The following is an 18,143-nucleotide window of genomic DNA, read 5'->3' on the forward strand; positions in this document are numbered from 1 at the left end:
ATGTGTCTATTTTTGTGCTAGTTCCATACTGTCTTGATAGTTTTGTGTCTTGAAGTTGATAATCTTGTGATACCTCCAGCTTTGTTTTCCTTTCTAAAGATTGCTGTGGCTATCCAGGGTCTTTTGTGGTTCCATATAAATTTTAGTGTTATTCTATTTCTGTGACATATACTATTGACATTTTTGATAGGGAATATAATTGCTGTTATTCTTTAAGGTCTATCTGTATGGATTTAGATTTTGCTGCTTGTTAGAGTGAGCATTTTCTTTGTCATTGGACTTTTCCCACTACCTGTGCTAATTTTGTCCTATACATGATGATAGCACAGTGTTGTTTACTACCAGCCACTGGCAGGCCTTGGAACTCTTTTCCTTTAGAATTAGTTTCATACATTTGAGATGAGAGGGTAGTATCACTGATAGCCTTTGAAAATACTGCATCAGGGCACCTGGGTGGCTCAGTGGGTTAAAGCCTCTGCCTTCGTTCAGGTCATGATCCCAGGGTCCTGGGATCAAGCCCCACAGGGGCTCAGCAGGGAAGCATGCTTCCCCCCCACCCCCCGCCTGCCTCTCTGCCTACTTGTGATCTCTGTCTGTTAAATAAATAAATAAAATCTTAAAAAAAAAAAAAAGAAAATACTGCATCACAAATTTCAGTTCTTGTGAAACATGTGTTCTGATTTGCTTTTACCAAAGGAATCTTTGGTGCAAATGCCAGTTTGGAGGATCCACTTTTCTTCCATGAGGTGCACACTACGTCATGGGAGATGATGGCAGAAATACATCTGGATTTTGAAGTCTTATTTGCAACTCCTACATGAAGTCTTTCCAGCTCTATGAGGTCAAAGAACTTCTTTAAGCTGCTCTTCCAGTTGAGTAATGACCTCATTAACCAGAGCAGATCAGATTGTGTGTGGTGGAAGGTCAAAACCAAGCTGATTTTCTTATTTTTCTTCCTCCCACCTTATTTTTCAAACAAAATTATTTTAAGGAGTTTAATATGTTTTATTAACAGTTTTGACTTATCAGAAGTAATCAGGGATTCATACACTGACAAACTCTAGAGTTGACTATGATTATACAGTGTAACTAACACAGTCAGCCATCTCATAATTATGAAACTTTTAAGTTTATGGAATAATGACAAGGTTGCTTTTGTTTCCTTTAGTTATATGAAGATTTTGTCATCAGGAATTAAAATATTGGTCAAGTAGAGATTTAGTTATTCAGTCTTTAAAAAAATATTGATTCCTCATTGTGTTAAGTTGGGTTACACTAAATAGGCAGGAACCATCAGACCTTTAACAGTAATCATTTTTTGACTATGATCTTTCATTCTCTAAACTCCTTGGTAAAAAGATCAGACATTTCTCCTGCACTGGGTCCAATTAGAGATGTCTTATTTACCCTTCACAACTCAAACTTAAGATGTCTTTTAAATGGAGATTCTACAATTCCCCTTCCCATACACACTGTCTATGCTAGTGATACTACTAATAATAGTGATAAATAGTATATGCTCAACAACAGATACTTCCTCTGCTGCAAGTGGACTTGACCCTTGTTGAGGGTGGGAGTATGGTCTTATCTCTTGATATTTAGTAGATACTTCATAAATATTTGTTGAAGGAGTTAAGAAAAATGGCCCTGTACACATCCACTTTGAATTCCTATAACATACTATGCAAAGTGATTGTGATAAATCAAAACAACTATCACGTTTTCAGTTGTGCACACACCATTCTCTTAAATCAGTCAGCATGTGGGTGGGATTATCTTCTGGACTGGTGAGTTCAATTCAATTGGTGTTCAGTTCAACTGGTGAACTTAGTGAACTTAGTGAACTCAGTCTCCCACAAAAGTAAGGAAAAATGGCAAAATAACAAAAATGAGCATTTCAGAACTCTGAAAATTAGCCAAAGACATGGAACAAACTTTCACGGATATATTTAAGAGAAAATATTTGTTTTAGGTAAGATAGGAGGTTCCTTGATATTTTAACCTAAAGATAGTCCCATCCTCTCCCCTTTTTTAGCTTAGCGGCATGGTAGTTGCCAGTAACCTTGCAAGCAATGAGGACTGACATCTTTTGGAGCTTCATTAAATGTTTTTTCCCTCAGAACACAGTAAATACTCCCCCCACCCCAAATTCATGGCTTCCTGGAAAACCTCTTTTTCTAGGGTATTATGGCTATTTGATTTCACTTAGAGCTCAGTTTGGTGGAAATGATCTGTCCCCAAGATGTCACTGAAAATAATAGCAATCTGTTAACAACATCACAGCTGTCTAAGGCTATGGTCTTAGTAGCCTCAAATGAGATCTTGAGTGGAAAATTAAGATAAAATCATAAACTATGACCTACTGGGATTTATCCCAATAATGCAAGGCTGGTTTAACATAAAATCAACATATAAATAGGAAAAAGGACAGAAACTACATGGTCATGTCAATACATGGGGAAAAAAAGCATTTGATAAAATAAAACATTCTTTTATAAAACATTGAATAAAGTAGATATGGAAGGTAAGTTCCTTAATCTAATAACAGATGTCTTCAATAAATCCCAAATTAACATCATACTTTTTGTTGAAAGCCTGAATGTTTTTCCACTATGATCGGGAACAAGGTAAGGGTATTTGCTCCCACTTCTAATCAGTATTGTATCACAGGTTCTAGCCAGGGAAATTTGGTAACAAAGGAAATAAAAGTCATCCAGATTGGAAAGGAAGAAGCAAAATTATTTGTATTTGCAAATAACATAATATTGTATGTTATAGAAATATGCTCTTAGAAACTCCTAGGAAACCCACTAAAAATTGAACTTACTAACAAGCTACAATCAAAAAGACAAAAAAATGGTAAGTTTGGCAAGCATGTAGAGAAATCTATTGCTGTTGGAAATGCAAAGTGGTATAGCTCTGTTGGAAATGATCCTGTCAGTCCTTGAAAATTTTAAACATAGAGTTATCCTATGTCTACTCCTATGTACATTCTCACCACAAATGAAAACCTGTATCTATACAAAAATTTGTACAAACATATCCATTGCAGTATTATTTATAGTCATTAAAAAGTGGAATTATCCCAGTTGTCTATGAACTGGTGAATGGACAAAGAAAATCAAGTATGCTACAAAATGGATAAACCTTGAAAACAGCTTGAGTAAAAGAAGTCCGTTATAGAAAAACAGATATTATATGATTACATGTCTGTGAAATGCCCAGAGCAGGCAAAGTCCTTGTTTTAAAGTCTATTTTGTCTGATAAAAGTGTTGTCTGTCTGACTTTTATTGATTATTTTACTTCTAATTACGTGGAATATCTTCCCTTTCAGTCTGTGTTTTAGTTCTGAAGTGAGTTTCACTCATGGTTTTGTTTTTTTAATCTATTAAGTCATCCCATGTCTTTTGATTGGAGCATTGAGACCATTTACATTTAAACAATTGTTGATAGGTATGTACTGATCACCATTTCGTTAATTGTTTTTTAATTTTATTTTATTTCTTTTCAGTGTTCCAGAATTCGTTGTTTATGCACCACACCCAGTGCTCCATGCAATACGTGCCCTCCGTAATATCCACCACCAGGCTCACCCAACCTCCCACTCCCCTCCCTTCCAAAACCCTCAGTTTGTTTCTGAGTCCACAGTCTCTCATGGCTTGTCTCCCCCTCCAATTTTTCCCAACTTCCTTCTCTTCTCCATCTCCCAATGTCCTCTGTGTTATTCATTATGCTCCATAAATAAGTGAAACCATATGATAATTGACTCTCTCTGCTTGACTTATTTCACTCAATATTATCTCCTCCAGTCCCATCCATGTTGCTACAAAAGTTGCGTATTCATCCTTTCTGATGGAGGCATAATACCCCATAGTGTATATGGCCCACATCTTCTTTATCCATTTGTCCATTGAAGGGCATCTTGGTTCTTTCTACAGTTTGGCGACCATGGCCATTGCTGCTATGAACATTGGGGTATAGATGGCCCTTCTTTTCACTACATCTGTATCTTTGGGGTAAATACCCAGTAGTGCAATTGCAGGGTCATAGGGAAGCTCTAGTTTTAATTTTTTGAGGAATCTCCACACTGTTTTCCAAAGTGGCTGTACCAACTTGCATTCCCACCATCAGTGTAAGAGGGTTCCCCTTTCTCCACATTCTCTCCATCACTTGTTGTTTACTGTCTTGTTAATTTTGGCCATTCTAACTGGTGTAAGGTGGTTTCTCAAAGGTCTTTCTTCTCCTCCTGGGACCCACCCCCAGCCCCATAATGCAAATGTGGGTCCACTTGATGTTGTTCCAGACATCTCTTAACCTGTCCTCATTTAATTTTTTTTTCTTTATAGCTTGAACACTTTGTGTACCCTGTCTTTCAGATCACTGATTTCTTTCCTCTGTACCTTCTAACCTGCTGTTGATTCTCTAGCTTATTTTTTATATCAGTAATTGTATTGTTCACCTCTGATGGTTCACCTCTTTGTTGAAATTCTCACTGAGTTCATCTATTCTTAAATCCATTGAGCATCTTTATGACCATTGCTTGGAGCTCTTTATCAGGTAGATTGCTCATCTCTGTTTTGTTTAGTTCTTTTTCTGTAGATTTGTTTTATTGATTGATTGATTGATTGATTGTTTGGAGCCTATTTTTGTTTCCTCATTTTTTAAAAAACTTTTTGTGTGTGTTTTTATCGAGTAGGCAGAAGAGCTACTTCTCCTAGACTTGAAGGAATGAATGGCTTCGTGTAGTAATATCCTCCATGTAGACTGCATGTACTTGGCAGCTTTGGATGGCTGGCAGGAGCTGTAGGGGGGTGCAGGCTGGGAGTTCCAGGGTACTTTGTGTTGGGGCTACCCTGGTAGGATGGATGGAAGTAAAGGCATGGACCATGGGATTCCACGGTTCCCAACACAGAGGGTACCCTGGTAGATCAGCTGAAGCTTAATGAGGTGTAGGCTGGGGGTCTTGGGACATTCACAGGGGGCACCCTGGCAGGATGCCTGGAGATGAAGCCAATGCTAGCCAGGGGGCACTCTGGTGGGGAGGCTGGAGATTAAGCAGGGACTGGCTGAGTGATCCTGGTGTGATCCATGTAGGGGGTTCCCTGATGGGACAGAGCTGAAGGAGGAGCAGATCAGGTGGTCCCATGGCACTTGCTACAAGGGTACCCTGATGATTCACCTATAAGTAGTGGGTTTGGCTCTTTGTATCCTGGGGTGTTTTATCCATGTGCCACCTGGCAAGATGACTGGAGCTGTAGTGAGTACTGTCAGGGCGTGTCTAGGTGTGTGCTACACTGGGTCTGCCTTTATGGGACATCTTAAGCTCCAGTGGGTGTGCATGGCGGTGCTGCCTTGGGGATTTGGCTAGGGCTGGTGTAGCCTAGGAGCCTGTGGCTTGCTGAGGTAGCAGGGTGGTTAGGGCACCCAGACCTTGTTTCCATTGGCATTATCAAGGTAGAGTGGGGGTGAGAGATGACGATGTTTGCTGCGTCTCTGACCCCAAAGCTCCCTCATCTTTTGGTGGATGCTCTGGATCTTTCCCTTTATATTCTAGTTGCCCTTTTAAACTTTGTTGTTATTGTTTTGTTTTGATTTTTAAATGTGCTCCAGGACAGGTGAATCTGCTCAGGGTCCCTTAGAACCATCCCTCCTCACTGCAGTTCCCAAAACTGGGAGTGGGGTTCCCGTGGTTGCTCTCTTGCCATTCTCTTTGTGGTCCCTTTGTCCTTTGTTGCTTAGAAGCTGTTCAGTCAGCCCTCAGTTCTTCAGGAGGGAATTGCTATATATGTAGGTATAGTTTCAGTGTGTCCATGGAGGAGGGAAGTTCAGGGTTTTCCTACCTTGTCATCTTACACAGTCTCTAAGTTCTTATTTTTCTCAGCTTTGTGCTACTATTATGCTATGCTGATCACTGTAGTTTTATAATGTCTTGCTATAATTAAAGCAAGTCATAGAATTTTAAAATTTTAACTATTATGTTTGGCATTTTGGGAAGTACTTTGGACTTCTTATCTCAAATTTGCTAGTCATACTTTTAGTCTTTTGATATTCATATGTTTCATAATTTTAAAGAACATACTAGTTATAATTCATAATCAATTTTGATAATTATAATATTAGATGACTTTTGGGTCTGATTCTGCTGTTGTTTCTGTTGGCTTTCACTCATGGTACCTTGTTTCCTTGCATGTTGTATGATTTTTTTACTTTAATCTCCTGTTTCTGTAGAAATCTTTTGAGGTTTATTTCAAGGGTGGGTACCATTTTTCTCATTTCTCCACTTTGTGATAACTTTTAATTAAGGTAGTATGATTCAGGCTGGAAAATCATGGGGAGACCACTTTGAGGTAAAAAATACTCAGTACTAGATTTTTTTAGGTTTTCCTTACAATTCCTGGTGGAGCAGTTAATTTCTACTCAGTACTGAATAATGGCTCTGGTACAGCTTTTGGGGATGTCTCAGTCTATTAAATTTTATGTTTGGGCTTTGTCTCTTGTCCTTTGATTTCCATAAGATGTTGAAAATCCAAGTTTACGTAGTTTCACTTTCACCCTCAAGGCAAAGACCTCAAGAACTTTTGTGAAGGAAAACTTTAAAACTCTTTTCATCTCTATGTGTATATGTGTGTTTTCTGGTCAAGTGAGTCAAGTTATCTGGTGTGCTTTGCTGCATGAAACAGAAACCCCCTGCCTCCTCAATATACAGATTTACCAATATCATTGTGAAATTAGCTTTTTAAAACAAGTTTTTACTTAAATTCCAGTTAGTTAACAGTGACATATTAATTTCGGGTGTGCAATTTAGTGATTGAACACTTCCATACAACACCTAGTGTTCATCACAAGTGAATTCCTTAATCCCCATCCTCTATTCAACCCATTGCCCCTGCTCACCACTGCTCTGGTAACCATCAGTTTGTTTTCTACAGTTAAGAGTCTGTTTCTTGGTTTGCTTTTCTCTTTTTTCCCCTATGATTTTTTATTTTTATTTTTTTGATTTCCACATATGAGTGAAATCATATGGTATTTGTCTTTCTCTGACTGACTTATTTCACTTAGCATAATACTCTCTAGCTCCATCCATGTCTTTGTAAATGGCACGATTTCATTCTTTTTTATGGTTGAGTAATATTTCACTGTAAATGTATATACCACTTCTTTATCTATTCATCAGTTGAGGGACAGGCTCTTTCCATAATTTTGCTATTGTTGATAATGCTATAAACATCAAAATGCATGTATCCCTTCAAGTTAGTATTTTTGTATTCTTTGGGTAAATGCCTAGCAGTATGATTACTGGGTCATAGGGTAGCTCTATTTTCAACTTTTTGAGGAACCTCCAAACTGTTTTTCAGAATGGCTGCATCATTTGCATTCCCACCAAGAGTGTAAGAGGGTCTCCTTTCACATCCTTGCCTATACATGTTGTATCTTATGTTATTAATTTTAGCCATTCTGACTGGTACGAGGTGATGTGTCACTGTAGTTTTGACTTGGTTTTCCCTGATGATAAGTGATGTTGAGCATCTTTTAATGTGTCTGTTGGCCATCTGTTTTCTTTGGAGAAATGTTTATTCCTGTTTTCTGCCCATTTTTTAACTGGATTATTTGTTTTTTGGGTGTTCAGTTTGAGAAGTTCTTTATAGATTTTGGATACTAACCCTTTATCAGATAAATCATTTGCAAATGTCTTTTCCTATTCCACAGGGTGCCTTTTAGTTTTGTTGATTGTTTCCTTTGCTGTGCAGAAGCTTTTATCTCTATTAAGTCCCAGTAGTTTGTTTTTGCTTTTATTTCCCTTGCCTCAGGAGACATATCTAGTAAGAAGTAGCTATGGCTGATGTCAAAGAGGTTACTGCCTATGTTCTCCCCTAGGATTTTAATGGTTTCTTAGCTCACATTTAGGTCTCTAATCCATTTAGAACTTATTTTTGTGTATGGTATAAGAAAGTAGTCCCATTTCATTCTTCTGCATGTTGCTGTGCAGTTTTCCCAACACCATTTGTTGAAGAGACTCTCTCTTTTCCATTGGATATTCTTTCCTGCTTGGTCAGAGATTAATTGACCATATAGTTGTGGGTCAACCTCTTAATAATAGTAACTAATAATAGTAGCTATTACTTTATAAACATGACTTTTCTTTTCTTTCTTTCTTTTTCTTTTTTTTAATAAGATCTGGCTTACAAACTCAGTATTCAATATTATACTTTCAGACATTACAGGTAATGTGGAGCAAATGTCTCAGGAACTTGAATGTGATAAAATTAAGAAAGAAGATACAATTGTTTAAAGTGAGGCTTGTGATCAGTACCATTAGTTAAAGTACATGTAGAAGTAATTATAAAACTTGATTCCTGCAATAAAAACTGCCCATTTGTGGGGTGCCTGGGTGGCTCAGTGTGTTGAGTGTCCAACTCTTGACTTTGGATCAGGTCATGATCTCAGGGTCCTGGGATCAGAGTCCTGCCCTGTGGGAGTCTGCTAAAGATTCTCCCCCCTCCACACACCTTCCCCCACCCACCCCCAGTGCATGCTCACATGTGGACACACTCTCTCTCTCTCTCAAATAAGTAAATCTTTTAAAAAAAAATCCTGCCCATTTATAAGAAGTCATTCTTTCTGTAGATCATTGGTTTATAAACTAAGGCTGGGCCCCAAAAGGAATATTACAGTCTTGAGGCAGCAGGAGTTTTGCATTTTAAAAAAATGGTGCCCCCATCAAGTTGTTAATCTGATTTGAAAAATTTACATCTTTTTTATCTTTTCCCTGAATCCTGAATATTCATGACTTTTCCTAGACCTAGATGAAGGGAGTGCACTGAGAAACTTACTGTAGCATATTCAGGCCCCTTTTTTATCTCTCTGCTTCAGAATATAATAAAAGCATAAGAATATCAGGAAGAAGTTAATACCAAGCTCTATAATATGTCTCAAAGCAGTAATTTGATACATTAAGTTGTAATTAACAATAGTTAATATAAGTATTTAAGAGAGTACTGCTGTTATTGTTTAGGTACTTCAAAAAAAAATTTTTTTGGAGAAAATATGTATGAACACGGAAACAGTAATAGGAATTTTTAAATGAATTTATTCACTAATAGATTAACATATTAATGTTTTTAATACTGCCTTCTTATACCCCTGTGTAATCTTTAGATGATGTAATTAAAGGGTAGACAGTTTTGTATTTTACACTGTGACACAGTATAATTTCTAATTACCATGTGACCCTTTCTGTAGTGTGAATGGAACTTTATCACTTAAAGAGTCTCATCCGCACCACCAGAAGATGTCATGTGTCATTTCAGGGGTCAACTAGACTTCAAACAACCACATTGCCTTAAAATGGAAATGATTGGGACTAATCCCATAAATCTCTGTAAAATAAATTACTAGCTCCCTCTCTCAAACACAAATGACAAAACAAAACAATGCTAAATGGCTCGTGCAAGGAATAAAAATAACTTTGCAATACAGTGTATTTTGCATGCATACTGTGCTTCCCAGTGTCTCTGTTGCAGAATCAGGAAAAAGAAAACTCACTAAATCTTTTACTTTTTTTTTTTTTTTAAGATTTTATTTATTTATTTGACAGACAGAAATCACAAGTAGGCAGAGAGGTAGGCAGAGAGAGAGGGGAGGAAGCAGGCTCCCTGCTGAGCAGAGAGCCTGATGTGCAGCTTGATTCCAGGACCCTGGGACCATGACCTGAAGGAAGGCAGAGGCTTTAACCCACTGAGCCACACAGGCGCCCCAATCTTTCACTTTTTTTTAAACAATAAGCTGGTTGCTAGGATTTTGATTGAGTAGTGATGTGATTCAAAGTGACCACTGGGGAGGAGAAATGGCTTGCTTTTCCCATCTAGTTTTCTATCCCAACTGGCAGTGTTGAATGCCAGATGCATCTAGGAAAGGATTAAAATTCCATCAGTATACCCACTTGTCCAATCCTACATAACAGTAATGGCTGGATTATGTAATGGTAGTAATAAAAATAAAAAACAAGCTACTAATCTCTGTGTGAAACCTGAGGCTGAGAAACAGTGCTCTTCTCAGTAATGAACCCTTTGAGCACATAGCAGTTGAGGGCAAACCCAGTGCATGTGGTTACCACATCCTTTTCTCCATCATCTCTTCTTTTAATATCTAAGGATTTTGCCCTTATGATTTTATCTTCTTTAACCTCTCAAATACATTGTTCTAATTTGTACTGAAGGGCTTTTCAGTACTTCTGGGATTCTTGTGAAGGCTTTGTAATGCCCAGTGGTTGTAGTAAGGCCCTCACGTTAATTACTATGCTTTGCATTAGAAAGAAAGTTCTTTTTATTGGCTTTAAATTTAGTATCATCTCTGTTCTTCTCAATGTAGAGACAACCAGGGAAAATCTTAAAAAACTCCTTGCCCAGCATTTTGAGGTGAACTTGTTCATGTCACCAAAGATTGAGTGCTGTGATGAAATAATCATTTGTTGTTTTCTAATAAATCATTTATTGTCTTATTTTCTCAAAAATAGTACATTTCTCTATCAAGCATATCTCTTACTACATCACAAACCACTCAAAACTTAGTAGCTTCAAACAATGTTGATTCTGTGGGTTGATAATCTAGGCTAGGCTGAGTTGGTGGTGGTTCTTCTCTGGGCCCTGTATTTCATACTGTGCACAGCTGGTCTGGCTCATGAGTCTAAATTCAGCTCTTGTGGCAGCTGGGACTAGCTGGTTTCCTCAGCTTGGTTGGCTGGGATGACTGGGGCTCTCTCCATGTGATGCTGTTCTCCAGCAGCTAGCCCAGACTTGTTCCCATGGTGACCAGCATGCAAGCATGAAACAGAAGGAAAGAGAGAGCAGAAGCTCACTGTCTCTTGAGGCTGAAGAGACCCAATGCAACAAAATGGTATAAAGATTATCTAAAACTGAAGAAATCTGAGGTACAGCATATACATAAAGAAGTTTTTCCTAAGCCTACCTTATCTGATTAAATACAGAATTTTCTGAGGTGCAACTGCCATAAATCCTCTCTCTGAGGGAGCTTCCAGCCAGGAAGGAGACTGACCATTAGCGCTGGGATGAGAAATGGCAAAACCAAACATTATAAGAAGCTTCCACATCTTCCATTTGGTTTCCCTAGAAGTATATGTTTCTCAAAGAAGCCCTCTTTCTCTCACCTTCCCCTACTAAGCTAGTATATAAACATTTACTCCTAGCTATTAGGTAATACATTCCTTATCAAGTGATCCAACATGCACGTGAATTAAATTTTTCTTGTTAATGTGTATATTGTCAGTTAATTCACAGGTCCCCAAACACCTTAAATTGATAAAGTTTTCCTGCCAACTAGGCCTAGGATTAGGGTTATGTTTTAAGCGGGAAATGAGGGAAATTGATGTAGAAATTTTCCTCCTGTGGTACCGGGTGGTTTGGTTGGTTAAGCTTCTGCCTTTGGCTTGGGTCATGATCCCAGGGTCCTGGGATCGAAACCCATATTGGTCTACCTCGCTCAGCTGAGAGCCTGCTTCTCCCTCTTCCTCTGCTGCTCCGCTGCTTGTGAGCACACACTGTCAAATAAATAAATAAAAATCTTAAAAAAATTTCCCTCCTGCTTTGATTTCTACTTAACATGTAAATGTAAATTTAAATGTAAATGTAAAATTTTATGTGATATATTTTATATGTAGCCAGATTCAAAGGTGATACACTGTGCATAATCTAAATTTAGAAAATGTCACTGTCCAAACATCAAACCATAATAGGACCCTTATGACTGATAATGTACCCCCTAAAAAATATATATATTTTTAATGTGGCTGACCTCAATATCTTGCATGAGAAGTTCATGCATGTAACAATTCTTTGGAATCCTCACATCAAAAGGGTACCTCCAGCTTAAAAAAACAATAATGTGAACATTCCAGTGCAGTGTTCTGTTGGGATTGAACCTCATTGTCTCTGGGCTTGGGGACAACGAATACAGCTGGTTATAAAAATTGGGTCCTTTACTGAGAAAAGAATAATCACAAATCTGCATTCAGAACAGTGAACCCTCTAGTCTTCTGACCCCTTTGAACCCTAGAAAATGGTCTCCAAGTTTACTGTCCCAGAAGGGAGACTGAGGAGTCTTCCCTGCGGGAAGTCCTGACCTCAAGAAAAATACATTGATATTAAAGTTTGGAGATCCTCTAACAAAATAGCCTAGTTACTCTGCCTCACAAGATTCACCCAAAAGAAATGTATCTATCATCCAGCCCTGTCTGAATAGTGAGGTTTTCTTTTTCTTTTCTTTTCTTTTCTTTTCTTTTCTTTTCTTTTCTTTTCTTTTCTTTTCTCTTCTCTTCTCTTCTCTTCTCTTCTCTTCTCTTCTCTTCTCTTCTCTTCTCTTCTCTTCTCTTTTCTTTCTTTATTAAGAGAGGGATAGGGTGAGGGGCAAAGGGAGAGGGAAAAAGAGAATCTTAGGCAGGCTCCCTGCCTAGATGGAACCCAACACAGGGCTGGATCTCGTATCCCTGAGATCTTGACCTGAGCTGAAATCAAGAGTTTGGTACTTAACAAACTGAGCCATCCAGGCATCTCAAGCTTTCCATTCTCAAATATCGATGGAGACTAGAATCAGGAGATATTTGAGATACACCTCTCATGGATGTGAGGGCAATCTGGTTGTGACATCTGTCACCCCATTGATCGCCAGAGTTGATTCAGCTGATCTGGCTGGCTTGGCCTGTCCCCTTCTTCCCTTATTGCTCCACATGCGTCCCTCCTGAAGCTGTGTGCTCTGGTCAAAGAGGACCACCTTCCGCGGTAGAGGAAAGGGCTGTTCTTTGGTCAAGGGTATACGAGTAGCTGCACTTGCCTTCTAGAATCTCCAAACAAGCTCTCGAGATACACCTCTCACATAAAGCAGAGACCAAAACAAACAAAGGAACAGCAATGACAGAGACCTTGAAAACAGAAAAAAACTTAAAAGACAAAACTAGTGTTATAGTTGGGAAGGGAACAAATTATCACTAAATGAGAGAAAGAGATTTAGAAATGCAAAGAAATACCTGAGAAATTTTAAAATGGTAGATAATTACAAAACAAAATTAAGATTTAAATATAACACTGAGAAAACCTCCAATAAAGAGAATGTGAAGGCAGAGTATTCAGAAATAATAGTGAAAAGATATGAATACAAAAGGATGTTGCAAGGTGGTAGTCTTTGAATAACAATAGTTACAGAAAGAGAGAACAGAAAAAATAAGAAAAAATTTCAAGAAATTTTGCTTGAATTTTCAAGCAATTCAAGAAATTTTCCCAGATTAACAAAGTCATGAATTTACAAATTGGAAGGGCTGACAGAGTGACCCAGAGTACAAATTCCGAAACACCTATAAGGGCTCGTAATCATGAAATACGAAGGCACCAGGAATAAGGGGACTATTCTAAAAGCTTGTAAAGAGAACTTAAAAAGTATAAACAAACGATTAAGAATCAAAATGGGGGAAAAGAAATTTTGGCAACAAAACCAGTAGCTAGAAGACAATGAAAAAACAACTTTAAACTCTAAAGAAATAATTATTTCTAATAGATTTCCATAACAAATCAAACCAGCTATCAAATTTGAGCACAGAATATGAACATTTTCAATTACTGAGAGGCTTTCAACAATTTATCTTCTCTGAATTTCTTGGGAAACTATTGGAGAATATGTTCTCAAAAAAGTTGTAAATCAGTACTGATAAAAACAGAATATATATGAAACCAGGAATCCAACTCAAGTTCAAGGCAGAGGGAGTTTCTAGAATAATGAATGACAATGGTATACAAAAAACCTAAGAGCTCCAGGAAAAATGTATTCTAAGAAAAAATTTCCTGATAGATGTTGTTCTTCCTCTTTCTTCCTTCCTTCCTTCCTTCCTTCCTTCCTTCCTTCCTTCCTTCCTTCCTTCCTTTCTTTCTTTCTTTCTTTCTTTCTTTCTTTCTTTCTTTCTTTCTCTCTTTCTTTCTTTCGAGAGTGGGGAAAGGGGAGAAGAAGAGTGAGATGATCTCAAGCAAACTCCATGTTGAGCTCAGACACCAGCACCCTGAGATCACAACCTGAGCTGAAACCAAGAGTCAGATGCTCAACTGACCAAGTCACTTAGGCACCCTGATAGATATTCTGATGTGTCTGACCACAATAAAGGTGCTGTAGAGTTCTTTCCAGGAATTTATATTGAAAACAATGATGACTTCATAGAAATCTAATCAAATAATTTGAAAAGTCAAGAAATAGGAATAAAAACATGTTATCTAATAGAGACATTATAAGTAGAAATACATATCAGACCAAACATCTAAAACTGTTATAAGTAATTACTTTTGTGGAATGAGCCTTGAGAGTAGAATTCTACAATTGTTTTACTTTTGAACTATATACAATTGGTAACCTTAAAAAAGGAATATGAATGTCCATAATCTTTAGGTGTACTTCCTAAAAGTTATCTCAGGGGGAAAAGTCAGAAGCAAACATGAAAGTATACCTACAGTCATGGTCATTATAGCATTATTTATTATAGGAGAAAACAATAAGCAAAATATCAAGAAATAGGACACAGTTCAATTTATTCTAGTATATAGTATTGAATACATATACTAAATGTGAAGCTGTAGGTAAATTTCGTTATTAAAAATGTTTCATAGTGTATTAAGTAAAGACGCTATGGACATGATTCTATCTTTTATAAAAGAAAGAAAAATCTGGTAGGATGTTAATGAGCAATGACATTAACCATCATTAACTATGAATAGAAGGAGTACAGACTTTTTTTCTTTTTTCAAACAATTTTGTTTTTCTTTATCCTCCTATTAGAAATAAGGTGATGGATTGGAAAATAGAAATATTTTACAGCTCTTGTTGTCAAGAGATGAAGTCTGTTTCCTTACCCCTTGAATCCAAGCTGGCCTGTGACTTGCTTTCACCAAGAGAATGTGGTATAGAAATCAAAGCAGGAGGGAAATTTCTGTATCATTTTCCCACTTTTTCCACTTAAAACAAGAGCAGTTATTCTACCAATGCATTTATAACTGTATTGCTATTATCAGATTCTCATTTGGTTGAGCTCATTATAAGTGTGAGTTCTGGTTTGAATATGGATGGGACATTTACTTTGAAACAATACGTTTAAGTAATCTAATTTGAATTTGGACCAAAGCTAGCAGTCTAACTGGAACACTGTAGACGTACATGCCTTGAGCTACACTGGCTAGGCCATGGGCGTAGACCCATCCCTTTTCTAAGGGGATAATGGCCTGAGGTAGGGTGAAGGAGAAGTTGGATTTCCATTCCCTTTTATTTAGCTTGTTAGGATCTACTGTGTTTATTTATTTTTTTTTCCATTTTATTTTATTTATTTTCAGTGTTCCAAAATTCATTGTTTATGCACCACACCCAATGCTCCATGCAATACATGCCCTCCATAATACCCACCACCAGGCTCACTCATCCCCCCACCCCTCTCCCCTCCAAAATCCTCAGTTTGTTTATCAGAGTTTTTTTTTTTTTTTTTAAGATTTTATTTATTTATTTGACAGAGAGATCACAAGCAGGCAGAGAGGCAGGCAGAGAGAGAGGAGTAAGCAGGCTCCCTGCTGAGCAGAGAGCCCAATGCGGGGCTCGATCCCAGGATTCTGAGATCATGACCTGAGCTGAAGGCAGCGGCTTAACCCACTGAGCCACCCAGGTGCCCCTGTTTATCAGAGTTTTGATCGACGTTAACAAGAATTTGGTACTATTCCAAATTTAAGTCTGTGGATTTTTATTTATTTTTATCTGTTTCTGTAATGAGAGTTGAGTGCCAGTTTTGTGAGAAGCTTGCTTTACTGCAGGTCCACTCTTGGGGAGCATAGTCAAGTTAATAACAGGATATAACTGTGGTTGAATAATGCTTTATATAATAGAATGAGCAGGATAACACTTTGGGTCCAATGTTCTGGACCAATTCAGCCCAGTTTAGAAATATGGGCTGTTTGTAGTCAGACAATAATGCTTGGCTGGAACATATCAGGAGAGGTGTTATGAAGCAAAGATTTTAATCTAAGCTATATTGGAATAATATGTGTAGATATCAAGTACGTGAAACTTTCAGCTTTGTTTGGTTGGTACTATATACAGTGTGTTTGGATTGCACCATTATGCTATTTTTCATGTTTCTGTTGTCTGGTTTTCATTCAATCATAAACTATCTTAATTCTAAAGGACCAGTGCAGTATGAAAGGTGTCAATCATTTACCAAAGGTGAAGTTCACAGTGTATCTCTTTTAAAGGATGCCTTTCTAAGAAGAGATAAAATTCCCACCTAAGCAACTTGTAGAGGAGCTTTGCCAGTTTTTTGTTGTCAGTATTATTGTGTTGACCTCATAATGAAAACAGGTTCTGTCCACTAGGTTATGGACTATATGGTAACCTTCTCTAGTGTGGCAATACTATATGGTAACCTTCTCTAGTGTGGCAATTAATGACAATGTGAGTTGTTAAGAAAAAGACTTGGTGTGGTCTGATTCAGGAATGAGACTTTATACATACTGCTTATTTGGACTCACTTTCTAGGTTAGTTTTGGGGACTTTGATGGGTGTGACTCTTTGCAAAGGCAGATTTGGTCTGTAAATGATAAGACTAAGCAGTATTTACAAAATCTTGACTATATACAGACTTATAATCAGATAACTGGAATGGAAGGTTTTTCAGTTAGATATAACAAACATCTTGGGTCTGTTCTCTTTTATAAATACAATTTAATTTTCCAATTTGATGTGGCCTTTTTATCATTAAATTTGTGTGAATCAAAGTTTTAGATCGAGTTAAACATATCGGAAATTTTGGACAGTTTTTCATTAAAACCCACTTTTCCCCTCTCAACTGTTCTTGGAATGTGAAGATGGTATAGATACTGCAGGAATTTTTATATATTAAAGAATTGGCTCATTTGTCTTATAATCTGAGGGATGGTTCAGAATAATAGAAATAGAAATGGAGATCATTCTGTCACTGCAATAAAATCAACTCTTCTGTGAGATTGGGCATCTATAGATCCAGAAATTAAATATACCATCACTAAATAATCATCTTATCTGTTTCCCTTGGAATATGAAATTAGCCTATTTGTAAATTTAGGAAAAATCTCACCTACTTAGACTTATCATAGTTTGTCTTACTGTTTATTTCTATACCATAAGCTTGACAGATCATGCTTATGAAATGATAGTGTATAGCAATTTTCATGAAATTGGGGACAAATCTGTATTTCTTACCTTATTTATTATCTCCTTTGCCTATCTGAGATACAGTACATGAACAAGATGTGGAAAAATAACCCGAGGAGAAACCAGGCTTTCATTTGGGGTTTCCTGTGGATTATTAACATGTAAAAAAAAAAAAAAAATTGGCAGATTCTAGGGTGGACCTCACGAAGAAACCCCCAGAAGAACACTAAGACCATTAAGGGAAATGTTATATCTTTCTCTGTCAGGAAACTGGGGTATCAGAAAACTGCTGGTTTAGTTTCTGGTTCTGGAATCAAATCAATTTGATTTCAATCCAGAAATCAGAAAGTGATAGACAAACTGCTGGCTAGAGGAAAACCTTCCTTTGCTATAATCTAGGAATGAGCCATTACCATTTTAATCAGGAAAACTCCCATGCTATCTTTCTGCCCACTTACCATAAAAGTAGATGTGATCGGTAAAATGTAATTCACATCTACAAACCAAGCTTCAAGTATATATTTAAATGTAGTCTTAAGTTTTCTGTCCTTTGCTGTATAGAAGGTTGGCATACATGCTGAACAAGCCAGGCTATTGAACTGACACCTTTTTTAATTTTAGGATTTTAATTTTCATTTTTAAATGTTGAACTATTAGATTGAATTAATTACTAACAATAAAAACACAAGAATTAGTTATTTAAAAACTTACATAAAAATTAAAAAAATAAACTTGATGGATTTCTATTACTGGCTGTGGTAAAGAAATGAGTGTTAAACCTAGCCCTACCATCATTACAATTATAAAATTGGGCAAAGTATATGAAATAACTGTTTTCAGATACTGATCAACAAAGAGTGCAGGACTTTGACCCCTGAGGGTATATAATCACATAAGATGAGACCAACTTTGGCCTTGCACTTTCTAGA

This window comes from Lontra canadensis, unplaced genomic scaffold (genome assembly GCF_010015895.1).
Source record: "Lontra canadensis isolate GAN:19392208 unplaced genomic scaffold, GSC_riverotter_1.0 scaffold61, whole genome shotgun sequence".
Lineage (NCBI taxonomy): Eukaryota > Metazoa > Chordata > Mammalia > Carnivora > Mustelidae > Lontra > Lontra canadensis.